The sequence below is a fragment of the Passer domesticus genome, chromosome 4, assembly GCF_036417665.1.
Source record: "Passer domesticus isolate bPasDom1 chromosome 4, bPasDom1.hap1, whole genome shotgun sequence".
Taxonomy (NCBI): Eukaryota; Metazoa; Chordata; class Aves; order Passeriformes; family Passeridae; genus Passer; species Passer domesticus.
In genome coordinates this window covers 18,900,076-18,913,595 of record NC_087477.1, presented here as the reverse complement: position 1 = coordinate 18,913,595, position 13,520 = coordinate 18,900,076, and the positions used below count along the sequence as shown (strand labels likewise).

Sequence of the window (13,520 nt, the reverse complement as noted above, 5' to 3'; positions counted from 1 at the left end):
AGGTCCTAACAGACCTGAGTGGTCCCGCCCTTCTGTGCTGTGACTGGCTTTACTGTTCCCTATGCAGCCTCACCCCACTGGGTTTATTATTTTACACAGGCAAAAATTGTTTGCTTTTCTGTGTAAAAAGCACTATTCAAAGCCTGTCTAGAACCTCTTTCTTATAGAAAATGACTTGGTTGAGACATTAATTCAGTGACTGTTTTCTGCAACACATCTGAGGCTTTTCCGTACTTTAGAATATGAATACTAAATAGAGGTTACCACCATTTTGGCAAATTAATAGTATGAAGCAGGTTTCTAAGACTAGAAATTTGTAACTGACAAAATAACAGGCTCTGTACCTGGCAGCTGTTTTGGGTGATAAAATATCCATGTAAGTAAATACAACTTTTCTCTGAATTTCTGCTGACTTCGGACCTGAAGTATGCAGCACTTTTGGGTTCTGTCGTGATGCTGAAAAGGGTTACCAGGGACCAGGGGTTATGTGATTGCCTTGAGGCTGGTTTACATCCAAGTCTTCTTTTAAACCTGATGATAAATCCTATATTCTACTGTAAGTCAGAAATAATTAGGTTGAAGACAGCAAAGTTAGACTTGTTTGAGGCAAATGGGATGGGAATTTGGGCAGACTTATGCAGCAGCCTGGGTTGATCATGTGGGGCCCGGGTTCTGCCACGGCTCTCAGGAACAGCTCCAGGTCAGTGTTTTAAGTGCTATGTGGACAGCACAATCATACTCCTCACCTTGTATTTCTTTATTTCACCTTCATTTCTATCCTGGTTACTTTGGCTGCTTTCCTTCACAGCATATATACTCAGGTCCATGAGTGTAACACATATTAACTTAGAACTTTTATGATTCTGTAGTGAGCATAACTAATACATGTTCTTCATGAGGATATGGGAAATAAAAAGTAAGGGAAAAAAGACTTTTTTTGATATCTTGAAATGGGAAAATAAGGTAAATTAATGTCTCTGCATAATTCCATGAGTTTTTTGTTTAAAATAATGTATGGATTATTATAAGTATAACAAAAAGTCAGACATATGAGACTGATGCTTAACAGCTGTTGAGAAAAACTTGACAAACAAAGGCTTTGGCTGCATTTACACACGGCCAACAATGTGGTAGAGCTGTCTCATTGAACCAAACAGGACTTCTCAGATCTATAAAGTTGTTTAGATTCATACATTATGTTGTAATATCCATATTTTGTTGTTAATTTGTCAATACTTTTTCTTTTGTTTCTTTTTTTTTAAGAAAAGAAAAGGTCAAACTGTTACAATAATTATGATTAACTTAAAGCAAAAATGCTCATCAAAATATTTCTCATTTGAAATAAGATGAGGAGTCGTGTGGAAGGGTTTTGCTCAAGTATGCATTGAAATTCAGGACAGAAAATGAGCTTGTAAACAGGAAATTCTCTTTTGCAAACCTCAGTGCCAAACACATCTTGATACATACAGAAACAATCATAAAATGTGTTTTGTTTACAGAACTATTATTGCTCTAATAGAAAGATTAAATTTTGGAAGAGCTGACTGTAAGTTAATGGGGAGGACTTCAGGCAAGTGAGCTCATGAGCATTTGAGTTTATTGGGAGTCTTTAGTTTGGTGGGTGCATATCTGAAATAAAACTATACTTTGAGTGAGGTTGATGCTTTTTAAATTATACTTGAGATAATACTTGAGTGAATGGCTGAAATGGAATCTGATTCAGGCAATTCACAAGATATCTAAAAAACAAAAGGTCTTGGAAGGAGTTTTCACCTTTTACTTTCTTTAACTAGCATAATGTATTCAGCTGGGAGGTTTTCTTCTGTCATTGTTTATTCTTTCTTGACCTAAAACTTAAGCCAAAGCAAGATTTTCATGCCAGATAGTGCTAATATTTACCCTGCCTAACAGCTCTTTCTTTCAAATAAGGTAATTTCCATGTGTGCTGCCCAGCAGGGTGTTTCAGATGAAGAATTGACATGATGTTGGGTATTTAACTTGGAGGTTCATATAACAGGTTTGCTATCCTTGCAGTCTTGTTATTATCTGGAAGAAAAGTTTTGACATCTGTAATTGTCCACCCACCACTGAAACAGTCTGACATGCTTTATAATTATATGTAGAAACCTTATGGGCTCAGCTGCAAAATTGACTGTCCAAAGCAAATAATGGAGACTTGGCTGCAGAACATGTTCCCCTCCTCAAATAAGACACGATCAGAGAAAGAAAAGAGTCAGACTCCTGCATGAAAAGGTGCTGTGACATTTAATAGAAATTGATAATCTTGCTACATGAATTATCTATCAGCCTATAAAAATGAACAAGAAAAGATATTCTGCTTCTCCAGTTCTCTATGGCAATTAAAAAGTTATTTAGAACAGATGCTCGCTTTCTAATTCTATGGAATTTTACAGAAATTATTTTAGAATTCTACTAAATTATCTATTCCTGAGGATTACTTCATAAAAAGTTTAAAGGACTTATGCTTTATTCTCTCTAATGAAATTCTAAATGGTTTTTCCATATGAATTTAAAGGTTGTGTCTGGAAGCCTTGCTTTTTTGAAAATCAAAGGAAAACATTGATTTCAGGGGGAGGCAGTGATTTTGGTGGTCTCTGTACACGAATTTCAAGTTTCTCAGTCAGTATAGCTGCTGTTTTATAGGGATCTCAGGAACAAACTAAGTGAGGGAGGTTTGAGTTGTCCCCTTGAAATGTTGGGCAGTGCTGTGTCAGGTTTTGTCAGTGTAGCTGCTACGAGCAGATTCAGAAATCAGTGACAGTAGGTTGTGGACCACTACCTTTAAGTTGCAGCTTTTGTGGATTCCTGCAATGTATAATGGGATTGGCAGGAAGTTTTAGGTCAGTCATATGATATGATAATATATAATATGGTATTATAAATGACATTATAAATGTTTGGTAATGTTCTTAATAGTGTGGGGTCTGAACATATATATATATATATATGTTTATTGCTAAATCCAATACTTGCTGGTAAAAGGTGCAGGAAAACAGAAAGCTTGTTTTCTCTTAGAAAGTAATATATTTTTATCTGCTTTTCTGGGGTCAAAGTGTACTTTTAATTAGAATTTCCCAGCAACCTGCATTGCTGCTTGCAATCCTTGTATCCCTCAGCTGAGCACCACTGTCCTGCACAACAACAATTTTCTATTTTTCTTTTACCCAAGTTTATGAGCTAATATCTTGTGAAGATGATTTTCCTTTCTGGTTTTGCAGATCTGGCATTTCCTGACTGCAAGAATCCAGTTTTACTCACTGTAGCACACAGTAGCTGTACTCTGTGAAAAATTTGCTTTGGTTATTCCAACATGTGTAGTTACATATGGTAATTGGAGCTTGTAGAAATTTATACAGGGGAATATGTGCAAGTCTGTGTCTGGAGCTGAGGGTACATTAGTCTGTGTAAAACCTCAGCTGAATAAAGACAAAGTTTCCAGCTTTGTAAACCAAATAAGCACTTTTCTGAGTCCCAGTTTCCCACAGTTTTTATTGTGTATACATAGCAGGATGTCTCAGACAGCTTGTCATGTGGAGGGAAGGTTTCATGTGATGGGTGAGTTCATCACATGATACACATTTACATGTTCTTTTTTCCTTTTTTCTTTTTTTTTTTTTTTTTTTTTTAGTCTGAGATTGAGCCACAGTTGCAAATTGAGCTTTTGGAAGAGAACAGCAGTGACAATATTCATATAAATTAACTCCATTAAAAAAAGCAACCTTTTGTGGTGATTCACTGATTGTTGCCAAAGTCATGCAGCTGGCTCTCTGCATCCTTCTAGAAAAAGCCTTAGCAATAGCTAAGCATCCATTTCTGACAGGCCAGAGAGGTTTGGGACTCCTTGGAAACTCACAGGGATTTGTTTGATGGAGGGATTTTCCACAGCAGACTCCCTGGAGTATCTGTGCTTTCAGAGATAAGGCTTTCACTTCACAGCCTGCCAGGCAGGGACGTGCGCTGCGCTTCTCTCTTCGGAGGAAGGAGCACAACTTGCTCCCTGATTTCAGTGAAACCTGCCAGAACCCATCCTCCTCCCTGAACTGCTTAGGCAGCATCTCTGCTGGACTCGGTGGCCTCTTGTGTCTCTGCAATGCTTTTCCATACAGGAGTCAGTGTGGGTTTCAATTAGAGGAAACATTTTCCTTGCAGCCCCTAAAATCCACAGCTGACCTGCCTCAGGCTGCCACTGTAAGTTGTTGCCTCCAAACCTGTAAGCATTTACATGAAAACTTTGTTGAATTTTGTGAAGAAACCCAAAGCCAAAATGCATGGAGCACACAAAGCCAGTTTGCCTGCAGCAAAAGAAATTCTGTTCTCCTCCATTCCCTTTTTTTGAGGCAGGGCATGGGAAAGGAGGCTTGTAATTCTAAAAGACTTCTGACAGAAGTTTGCTTGGTGAAAAGTCACCATAAAGAGCTTTTATTACAATCAGAGGCAAGGATTTATGTCAGAATAAGTCCACACAAGATAAATCCCTCCACCCTAACATAACTGCTTGGAAACAAGGTATCATTCTCTTTATCAGATGCTAGGTACTGAGCAGGGAATTGTGTTCTGGCCAAGAGGTGCCTGAACAGGGTCTTGGTATTTTACTTCCTAAACTTCGTATTATACTGATGGCATTAATGGAGAGCCTGGCTGAAAATGCCTAAAATGGGGTTCCGTGGCACACCCCACTTGCTGGAGGATAGCAGCTCCTTTTTCCCAATGGTCTCTATCCCCTGGTTCCAAAGGAGACTTGGATGAAGGGTTAGGGAGTGAGGTGTCCTTTTTTCCACCATTCTTGCAGCCTTGGGACAGCAAAACCTCTGACTTGTGCTGTGCACCATGAAGAAGAGCAGAGATGCTGCTTGCAGACAGCTGCTGCCAATGGTCACACCTGGATTCTCAACTGTTTGGAATATCTGAGCTTTATGCTTGGATTTCTGCAGGAACTGAGGAATTAATGTAAGAAATGTAGTGTAATGAAAAACTAATGCTTAAACCCGAGGCATAAATGTGGGTAATGTTCCAGTGAGCTGTAGCATAGAGGAAAATTTGTGAGTCAGAGCATGTTGGAGGCTGAGCCATAGTCATTATTGTCATGCTGTGGCAGAGGAGAAGTTCTCAGAAGTATTTGAAAAGATAAAAATAACTTGTGGGCAGGAATTGCTGTGGTCGTCAGCAGTAGTTTTGCTTGGTAATGTGGGTTAATGTGTTAATCACCTAAATTGCCCTGTGTTAATGACCTAATTTGAGGGGGGGGAAGGGGAAAAGAGGTCAAGGGGAGAATAAGAGAGAGAACTGCGAGGGTAACAACAGGTAAAAGAAGTTTGGAAAGCATGATCTACATGGGAAAATGGAAGGAGAACTTTAGCAAAGTACTTTAGGAGTAACCTGAAGGCTGTGGGCCAGGCAGAGCTTTTCTGTCAGCACTTGCATACCCACTTTCTGAGCCATTATCTTATGGACAGACCCAGGCTCTGGTGCCCATTTTCCCATTTTTTTCCACTGTGTGCCCTGTGGAATACTGGGGAACCCTCAAGGCTGTGTATGGACGTGTTGGAGGAGCTTCCTGCCTTGGATCCAATAAGGTGTGGAAAGTGCCAGCATGGTTTACCTTCAGATGGTTGTGTGGAGCCTTGGAACTTGTTTTGGGACAGAGGACCCTTCTGGATTAGACAAACATCTGAAATATATTGCAGAGTTGATATTTAGTCCTCTGGAGCAAGGGAAAGGTGCCATGTAATTTTCCTGAGAACCTTGACTGATGGCATGTTCCTATAATCTGTTTCATGTTTCAGGAAATATAGTGTGAAGTTGGGGGGGGGGAGGAACCCATGGAGAGTGAAAGTAGGAAGGATATAAAGGGTGTAGTCAGACTCCACAAGTGTGAAATATTGTTGACAAGTTATTTGTGATAACTCCCTCTTATCAGCAAATTCTGCACTGCAGTGGCCCCACCTTGAATCCTGAGTGCAGTTTTGGGCACTGCAATATAACAAAGACATTGAGCAGCTAGAGACCCTCAAAGGCAGAGCTGTGAGGATGGTGGAGGGTCTGGAGGGGAAGCTGTATGACGAGTGGCTGAGGGCACTTGGTCTGTTCAGCCTGGAGAAGAGGAGAGTGAGGAGAGACGTTGTGGTCTTCAACATCCTCATGAGGGAAAGAGGAGGGCCAGGCACAGATCTATTCCCTCATGACAAGGGACAGGACTCAAGGAAATGGCATGAAGTGAGCCAGGGAGGGTTAGGTTGGACATCAGGAAAAGGATCTTTACCCAGAGGGTGGCTGGGCACTGAGCAGGCTGCTCAGGGCAGTGTTCACAGCACCAACCTGACAGAGTTTACAAAACATTTGAACAATGCTCTCAGGGTCATGGTGTGACTCTTGGGGATGTCCTACACAGGACTAAGAGTTGGACTCAGTGATCCCATGGGTCCCTTCTAACTCTGGATATTCTATGATTCTGTGATTCTTCCAAATGCACAGGCTTGTCAGATGCAAGCTAAATACCAATACAACTGTACTGCCACCCACAGAAAATGTCACACATCTTGGCTGGGAGATGCATAGCCGAATGGAGTGGGAGTGAAGCCTTCTGGAAATGAAGGAATAGTTACTTCTACTTACCCAGACTTTTTTCTATTTAGTGTATAGTTCTTTCCCTTTCCTGTTCTTTCCTTTTCCCCTGCAGTGCTATTTCTAAATACTGATGAGGCAACACAAGGTCCAGCAAGGATTCACTTAAAGCATTTTAAAACTGTCTAAATTAAAATATTTTGGTGGAAGTCGTAGGTTAGATTGTTCTTATTCTAGTGAGAGGTCTTGCTAGTACCTCTGTGCAACTGTGCAGTTTGGAGAACTCGGTATTGGTTCTTTTCTAATTAAATGGTGAGCTGCTGCCTGCTTTCTGGCCTTCAAGCCTTTTACTACCTGAATCTGGAGAACAGGCTGTAAAACATTAAATATGGGAAAGCTGGGAAATGTAACACACTATAAATGTATGAAGGTAGGAGCTCAAATATGTGTGGACATAAAGATTTTATTTCTTTACATAAGGTTTAAATGAAGAGTCTGCAGTATAAATCTCTGCTTTCAAAGTGAACTATCACTTTTCAGCAAGAAAGAAAGCAAGAATGACTATTAAGAAACAAAATATTACACATCTAGGAAGCACCAAGGGAAGCCTTATAAGACCATCTACATATGCAAGTAAATGAAGACCCCCAACCTGCCCCCCAAATATATCATAGGACTTTTATTTTTTTAATCTGCGGCTTGGAATTGTATAGTTTTGTCTTTTTTTATTTGGTGAACAAGACATGCAAAGGTCGCCATTATGCAATGAAACTGTCAGGAGACAGCTGGGAGGTCTTCATTTAATGCCCATTATGCCCCATATTTGATATCTGTATCAGGCTCCTAATGGGTGGTAGGCGGGGGTGGAGGATGATGGTAATTTGGAGGAAACAAGCTGTAGCAGCTCCCTGGAAATCACTGGGGGGACAGGGAGGAGCTGATGTTTTTATAAGCAGAATAACTGAAAAGTATTCCTTAAAACCTAATGTATTTATATAAGCAGAATTTCTGAATACACCGAGAAAACGGTTTTAACACTTACAAATGAAAACAGAGAAATCCTAAATGTTCTAGATCTTCAGGCCAAATCTTGTTTGATTTTTCTCAGGCTTTTTGTCCAGCTGGATCAATCACATTACTGACTTTTTAAACTGAACCCTCCATTATGAGCTATGTGATTTCTCGAAGTAATTTTTGTCAGCTGGTTCTGGAAGCAGTGGGATCAGCAGCACTCCCCAACATGACTGCTCTGAATATTTCTTCTGTAGGTGGACCTTAAAGGAAATCTTTCTAAACTTGGAACAGTGGAACACTCATCAGCTGATTATATGAGGCCTTTAGACTTTCATGCCATGCATGGATATATTTCAACAAGTGAGCTTGACTTGCCTGCGTTTGATTCTGTGTTAATATTTTCATCGTGTGTACTCAAACAACGCTGTCTTAAGTCCATTGAAAAGCCACCCTAATTGTAGTACAATCCATGTTATAGGAAGGGGATATAGTCAATTAGCCAATTATGTGTTTTGTTAAACTAATTTTTGATCTGCTTGCATCCTGTGTAGTGAAGCACCAGAAATGTCTGTTTGGCCCAGGGTATGTAGAACAAAAACCAACATTGTGTTACTGAAATGATGAACCCCAGGCAAGGAAGAAACAAGCATTAAGCTGAAGTAAGTTATTATTCAGAAGAAACATGATGCTATCATACTTCATATGAAAACCCCTCATGGCTGGGGGATGGCAGCCTTTTCCTTCTCCCAGCAAGTCTGAAGTTAGTTTTGGCCTGAGGTGGAGGCAGAGGGTTGAGTATCTCCTAAAGACATTTTCTAGCTTCATATTGCTCAGTCAGCAGTCTGAAATGGATGATTGCACTGAGGTGGGTTTCTGGACAGCATTGATGTTCTGGGTTGTTGGCATGGGGTGGATCTTGAAGAAGTAGCCTGCATCTCATAAAGATCCTATTGATAAAATGTGAATAAATGACCTCTGCATCTAGCTGTTATTGGTGTTCTGGGGCATATTAACTGCATCTAAATTATTGCATAGGAAAGACCTATGAAATTTATTTGACTTCAATGACCTCCTTAGAGAATGGGCTGTGTAATTTGCTGAATAGCGCTTTTTTTTTTTTTTCCAATATACCTTTATGAGTTTCCCTGTTAGGAACAACTCTGATATAGGTTTACTTGATTTTGGCCCTTGCCATAGGCTTGTAAATTACTTTCAGCCACGTACAGGACTGTGTGATACCTCCCAGAAGTCTAGAGCATAAAAGAAATGAAGATACAGTCTGGGCTGTGGTATTAGGCTATGGCTATTACATTTATTGCTCTTATATGTTAACAGCCTGCTTCTTCAGTTCTGCCTCTTCTCCCACATCTACTTTTTACTTGCAGAACTGACTCTGAAATATCAGGGTCTTTCAAATCCTTTTTCATTTTGACCTACCCCCTCAATTCTGGGACAGGGAGGGCTGGCTTGGCTGAGTTAGCCCAGAGCCAGCAGTGTCACTGTGATGTTTCATGGGACCTCTCCTAAGCAGCTCAGGCAGACCCACTCTTAATCATATTGTGCCACAACTTGCCCTTCCATTTTCTAAATCACTGTCGTTGCCAGAAGCTGTTCAAAATTGAGTCTTCGTGGAGAGCTTATCAGAAGCAGCTGAAAGAAACACACAACCATAATGTCTGCTCTTGTGCATGCCACTGAAGTTCATTTATGGCAATGTCATAGGCAAATATGAAGTCTGTGGATGTTAATTATGTTTTAATACTACAATTGATTTTCTGATGGATTAGCTTTGCCTTCACAGAAAAAAACCCCTTCTCTCTCTTTCTCTAAAAGGATCATTCTCCTATGGGTGATTTATAGAGATAGCAATTATGCAAAGTGAATAAATGTTCCATTACTGTGATATGATCACACATATGCCACCACCATTAACTGAAATTTATTCTTTGCTTTGAATACTTAGGCAGCGCAATAGGAGCTGTGAACTGAAATAATCGTTTCACATCCTGCTGAATCTGAAATAAAGGGAATAACCGGGACAGCGCTGACACGGGGACGCTGCTGCTGGAGTCCCGTTCTCAGAAGCAGGTCACTAGATGGCAGCGGTACACAGCAAAGCTGCCCTCCGTTCTTTGCTCCTTAGTTTGCTCCTCAGAAAACTTGCAACAGCCTGAAAGGAAAAAAAAAACCAAAAATCCAACAAAACCAAACTAAAAAAAACCCATCTCGTATTCTTTTTTCCTTAGTAGCTTTGAATACAGTGAGGACACATTCTTACACAGAGCTGTCACAAGTTACCTTTGTGAAAGGGTTGTGTTTGGAAATAATGTAAAAAAAACTTTAATTTTTTCTATTGTGAACCCTAATTAGCTGAAATGCTTGCTGCTGAAGCAGCCATGGGTCTTGTGATGGGTAAGATGCAATTACATGGCAGAGCACGGGAGCTTAAATACTCTGGGTAAATTTGGATTTGCAGGACAAGAGTCTTACGAATGCTGTGGTAAAGTCTCAGAAATGTGCTCAAAGCAACTCTCTCCCTGAGTATGCTTGCTGACTTTTGCCTGTTTCTCCATTTTCTCTGCAGTGTATTTGAGCTTTCACTTGATTTGGACAAACCCTTCTTTTTTAGATTATTTACACTGTGATAGAATAAGTGCAAAGGTTTTCTTCCTCCTCCTGCATTCCTCTGAAGCTTTTGGGTTCCAACACATTTCCCTTGCAAATGGAGCAGCTCTGTACATCCTTAATATAAAATGAGTTTCTTTCTCCCAGAAAACAGTAGGAAGAAAGCAGAAATGGTAAGTTTCCAAGAGAAATCAAAGTGGGCTTGTCTTATAAATAAAATAATTCATGGTGAAAGTGCAGACTAAGCTGTCTGCAGAAGTTTAAGAAATCATCCCCACAGCTCTGCTTCACCCTTCTGCTGGAGGCAGCCATCCCTGGAGCAGAGATAAACTCGAGTCCAAGGCTCAGCTACCTCACTGCTCCATGTCAATGTGAATGGCACCTTGGGAAGATCCAGTTCCAGTCCTACTAATGGTAACTGAGAGGCAGTTTCCATTTCAGTGATTCAGTTCTGGACCTGATTCACACTGAGGCATTAACTGACCTTCTCCTTTTATTGGTTTTTTTACCCATGGTTTGCCATTTATATCTGTAAGGTACCTGGAAGTCTCTTTTTCTTTTCATATAATCTATATATGTGAGAAGTAGGCAAAAAGTTCAATTTGATCAAATACACATTATAGTTGAGCAGTGACTCAACTTTCCTAGAAGTTCTCCTTTCCATATTTTCATGAATCTCCTCCTCCAGTTTGGATTTTTTAATTTTTTTTTTCTTTGGGGTTTGATGGTCTTTTCCTAGTTTGTTTCCTTTTTTTCATGTAGACTGTCCAGAAAACTCTGAGGAATATTTTAAACTTCACAGTCATTAAACTAATATTTTGATTTTTGTCTTCTTTTCATAACAGAAATTCTTCACTCTTAGTGTTTTTCCTGAATAAAATTATCACAGTTATACGAAATCGAGTTTATGTGCCCAGGGTTAAATTTGGCCATTACTTTGTGACCAGGTGAGGATCCAGCTGGGATCGAACTGTCCCTAATTCAACATTGCTAAACCAGCAGTGATGCTTTGTTTGCTTGGAGAGACATTTGAAGAATGTGCAGAGCTGGGGTGTGGTTCATCCCTACTGGGAATGGAAGTTGATGCAGCACCTTGCAGGGCACAGGGCTGGATGCAGTTTAGCACGCCCTGAGTTAAAGAGCAGATAGTTTGTGCATTTGCTATTTAGATTTGGTTTCATGCCTAAATCTCTTACTAAGGTATTCCGTGGGCTTCAAAAATGCAGGCTGCGAAATCACTTTATCATCCTATAGTAACAAAACAACTTCTAGCTGTGGGGAAGCACTGGCAGAAGCAGCCATGTCCACAGCAGCAGGCTGAGGGAGGCCAGGGGATGCTTTTTGGTGCTGTCATGCCTGCCTGTCAGAGAGGGTGCCTGCTTAGGGGCATTCTGTCTCCTTTATGGGCTTTGCACCTGAGGCTTCCTTGAAAACAGGACATGGAAGCTCTGGTGCATGGATGAACCTGCCCTTGATGAATCCAGGTTGCAATTAGGATGCAGAAGTGGAAACAAAGTATTGCTGAGGGTTTTTGTAGTATAGATATAACCTAAGTGTCCATAAGATGTGGCTCTTGTATCACTGTAGTCTATATTGCATGATAAAATCCTGCAGCCATGAATGAGGAAAGAGTTTAAAATGCCTGTGGTTCTTTGCCAGAGAGGAATTAGGGTAGGCCAGCTCAGGCTGATTGTAGGAATTCTCATCCTTCTTATGTCATAATCATTCTTCTCACCATGATGAAGTTTTGTAGCCTTGCCTTTCAAATCTGCCACTGGCTTTGCAATCTGGAGTAGCAGCAGCGAGCAGTGGTGCCTTTCATCATCTCCAGCCAGGCAGGAGACTGGATCACTCCTGCTGGGTGGGTGATGGCTCTCCATCCCTCTCCTGGCAAGGTTAGGCTCTAATTAAAGCCAATCTTTGAGGAATTTACAGCTATTACAGAGCTCTCCCATCTGTGAGGTGAGCCTCTGAGAGAGGATAATGCTTGTGCTCATGTTTCTGCACTGCTTTCCTGTCCTCGTCCAGGTGCAACTCAAGCTGTTGGTGATTATCTCTAAACCCCACCATGTCTGGGACCTGTTATCTAAGGCATGGCCTCTCACCCCATACTAAGACGTGGGGCATACAATTGGCTGTTTGTTCTTCAGGTAAAGATTTCCATGGGAGGTTGTGGGGATTTCCGATTAGAAAGCTCCTCATCTCAGGAATTTGGCCCTTACCCTTCCTCCCTTCTTTCCCCTAGACAGCCTGCCAACACACAGGTCTTAAGAATTTCCAACAGGCTGTATGGATTAGCTGTTGTCCTTTTTCCTCTCTTTTGGTACATGTCTTTCTAGTTAAGATTTGTGTGGAAGTTGCTTTCTCGAAGTACTTTAGGGTTTAATAAATTATCCATAATTGGTTAATCAATAGCTTTAAATAGTTACATAATTCATCAGCTAAGCTGTTTATAGCTATCCTACCCTCTAATTCCTAGATTTTAAGCTATTTGCAACACATGTATTATTCATGTCTACAATGTGTATTGTTCCTTTCTCATAATCTCTTTCCAAATTATCCATAAAAGAGCATTAATAAGAAGTGTCACTAATCAGGGAATAGAACTATATATTTTTGGGGGAGAAAAAAAAAATTAATTTTCCTATACAGAAAATCATCACTTGCTCTTAGTTTAAGAAAAAGGAAGATGTTTGGAATCTGATGGAAAGGCTCCTGAAACTTCTTCTTTTCTCTTGCCCTCACTTTTTTTCCCCCCTTATTTTTCCCTTCTTGTGACAGAGCACTATTTCAGTGTCCTCATAAGGATTCTACAGAAAAAAATATTTCTTCTCTTGTCATCTTGAGGTTGGTGGCTGCCTTCCCATTTCCTCTTCTGGAAGCTGTCTGTTCCAATACCACAACAGTAAAGATTTGGATTCATTAATACACCACTGATTCTGTTCCAGCAGGTTTTAATTGCAGTGAAATGGAAAGATGTTTCACTTGATTTGTCCTGGTCTAGTCCAACTGCAAGTAATGGCTGGTATCATATTTGTTCAGTCAATCCTACTGGGCCATTTTGGAGCGTGGACAAATAATGAAAAATGGGTGTGGGCACCCATCCATTGTTGGTTTTTTTTTTGGTTTTTTTTCTATAGCTGAATCCAGAACTGCTTAATTATGTATATATTGCTGTGAAGGGAAGAGTCTTTCTGTCATCACGTATAAAAATGGATGAGGCTTCCCATCTCACAAACTGTTACACCTCTAGAAACTGTGAAAGGCAGTGAAGGAGAGGTAAGGAGCTCTCTTACTGT

General features: G+C 40.5%; 1 long non-coding RNA gene across 1 annotated transcript in view; it reads left to right on the top strand.

Moving 5' to 3' along the window:
• Positions 1–13,520, top strand: part of LOC135298658 (uncharacterized) — a 501,452-nt gene that overhangs the window by 314,555 nt on the left and 173,377 nt on the right. The gene's annotated exons all lie outside the window — the stretch shown is intronic.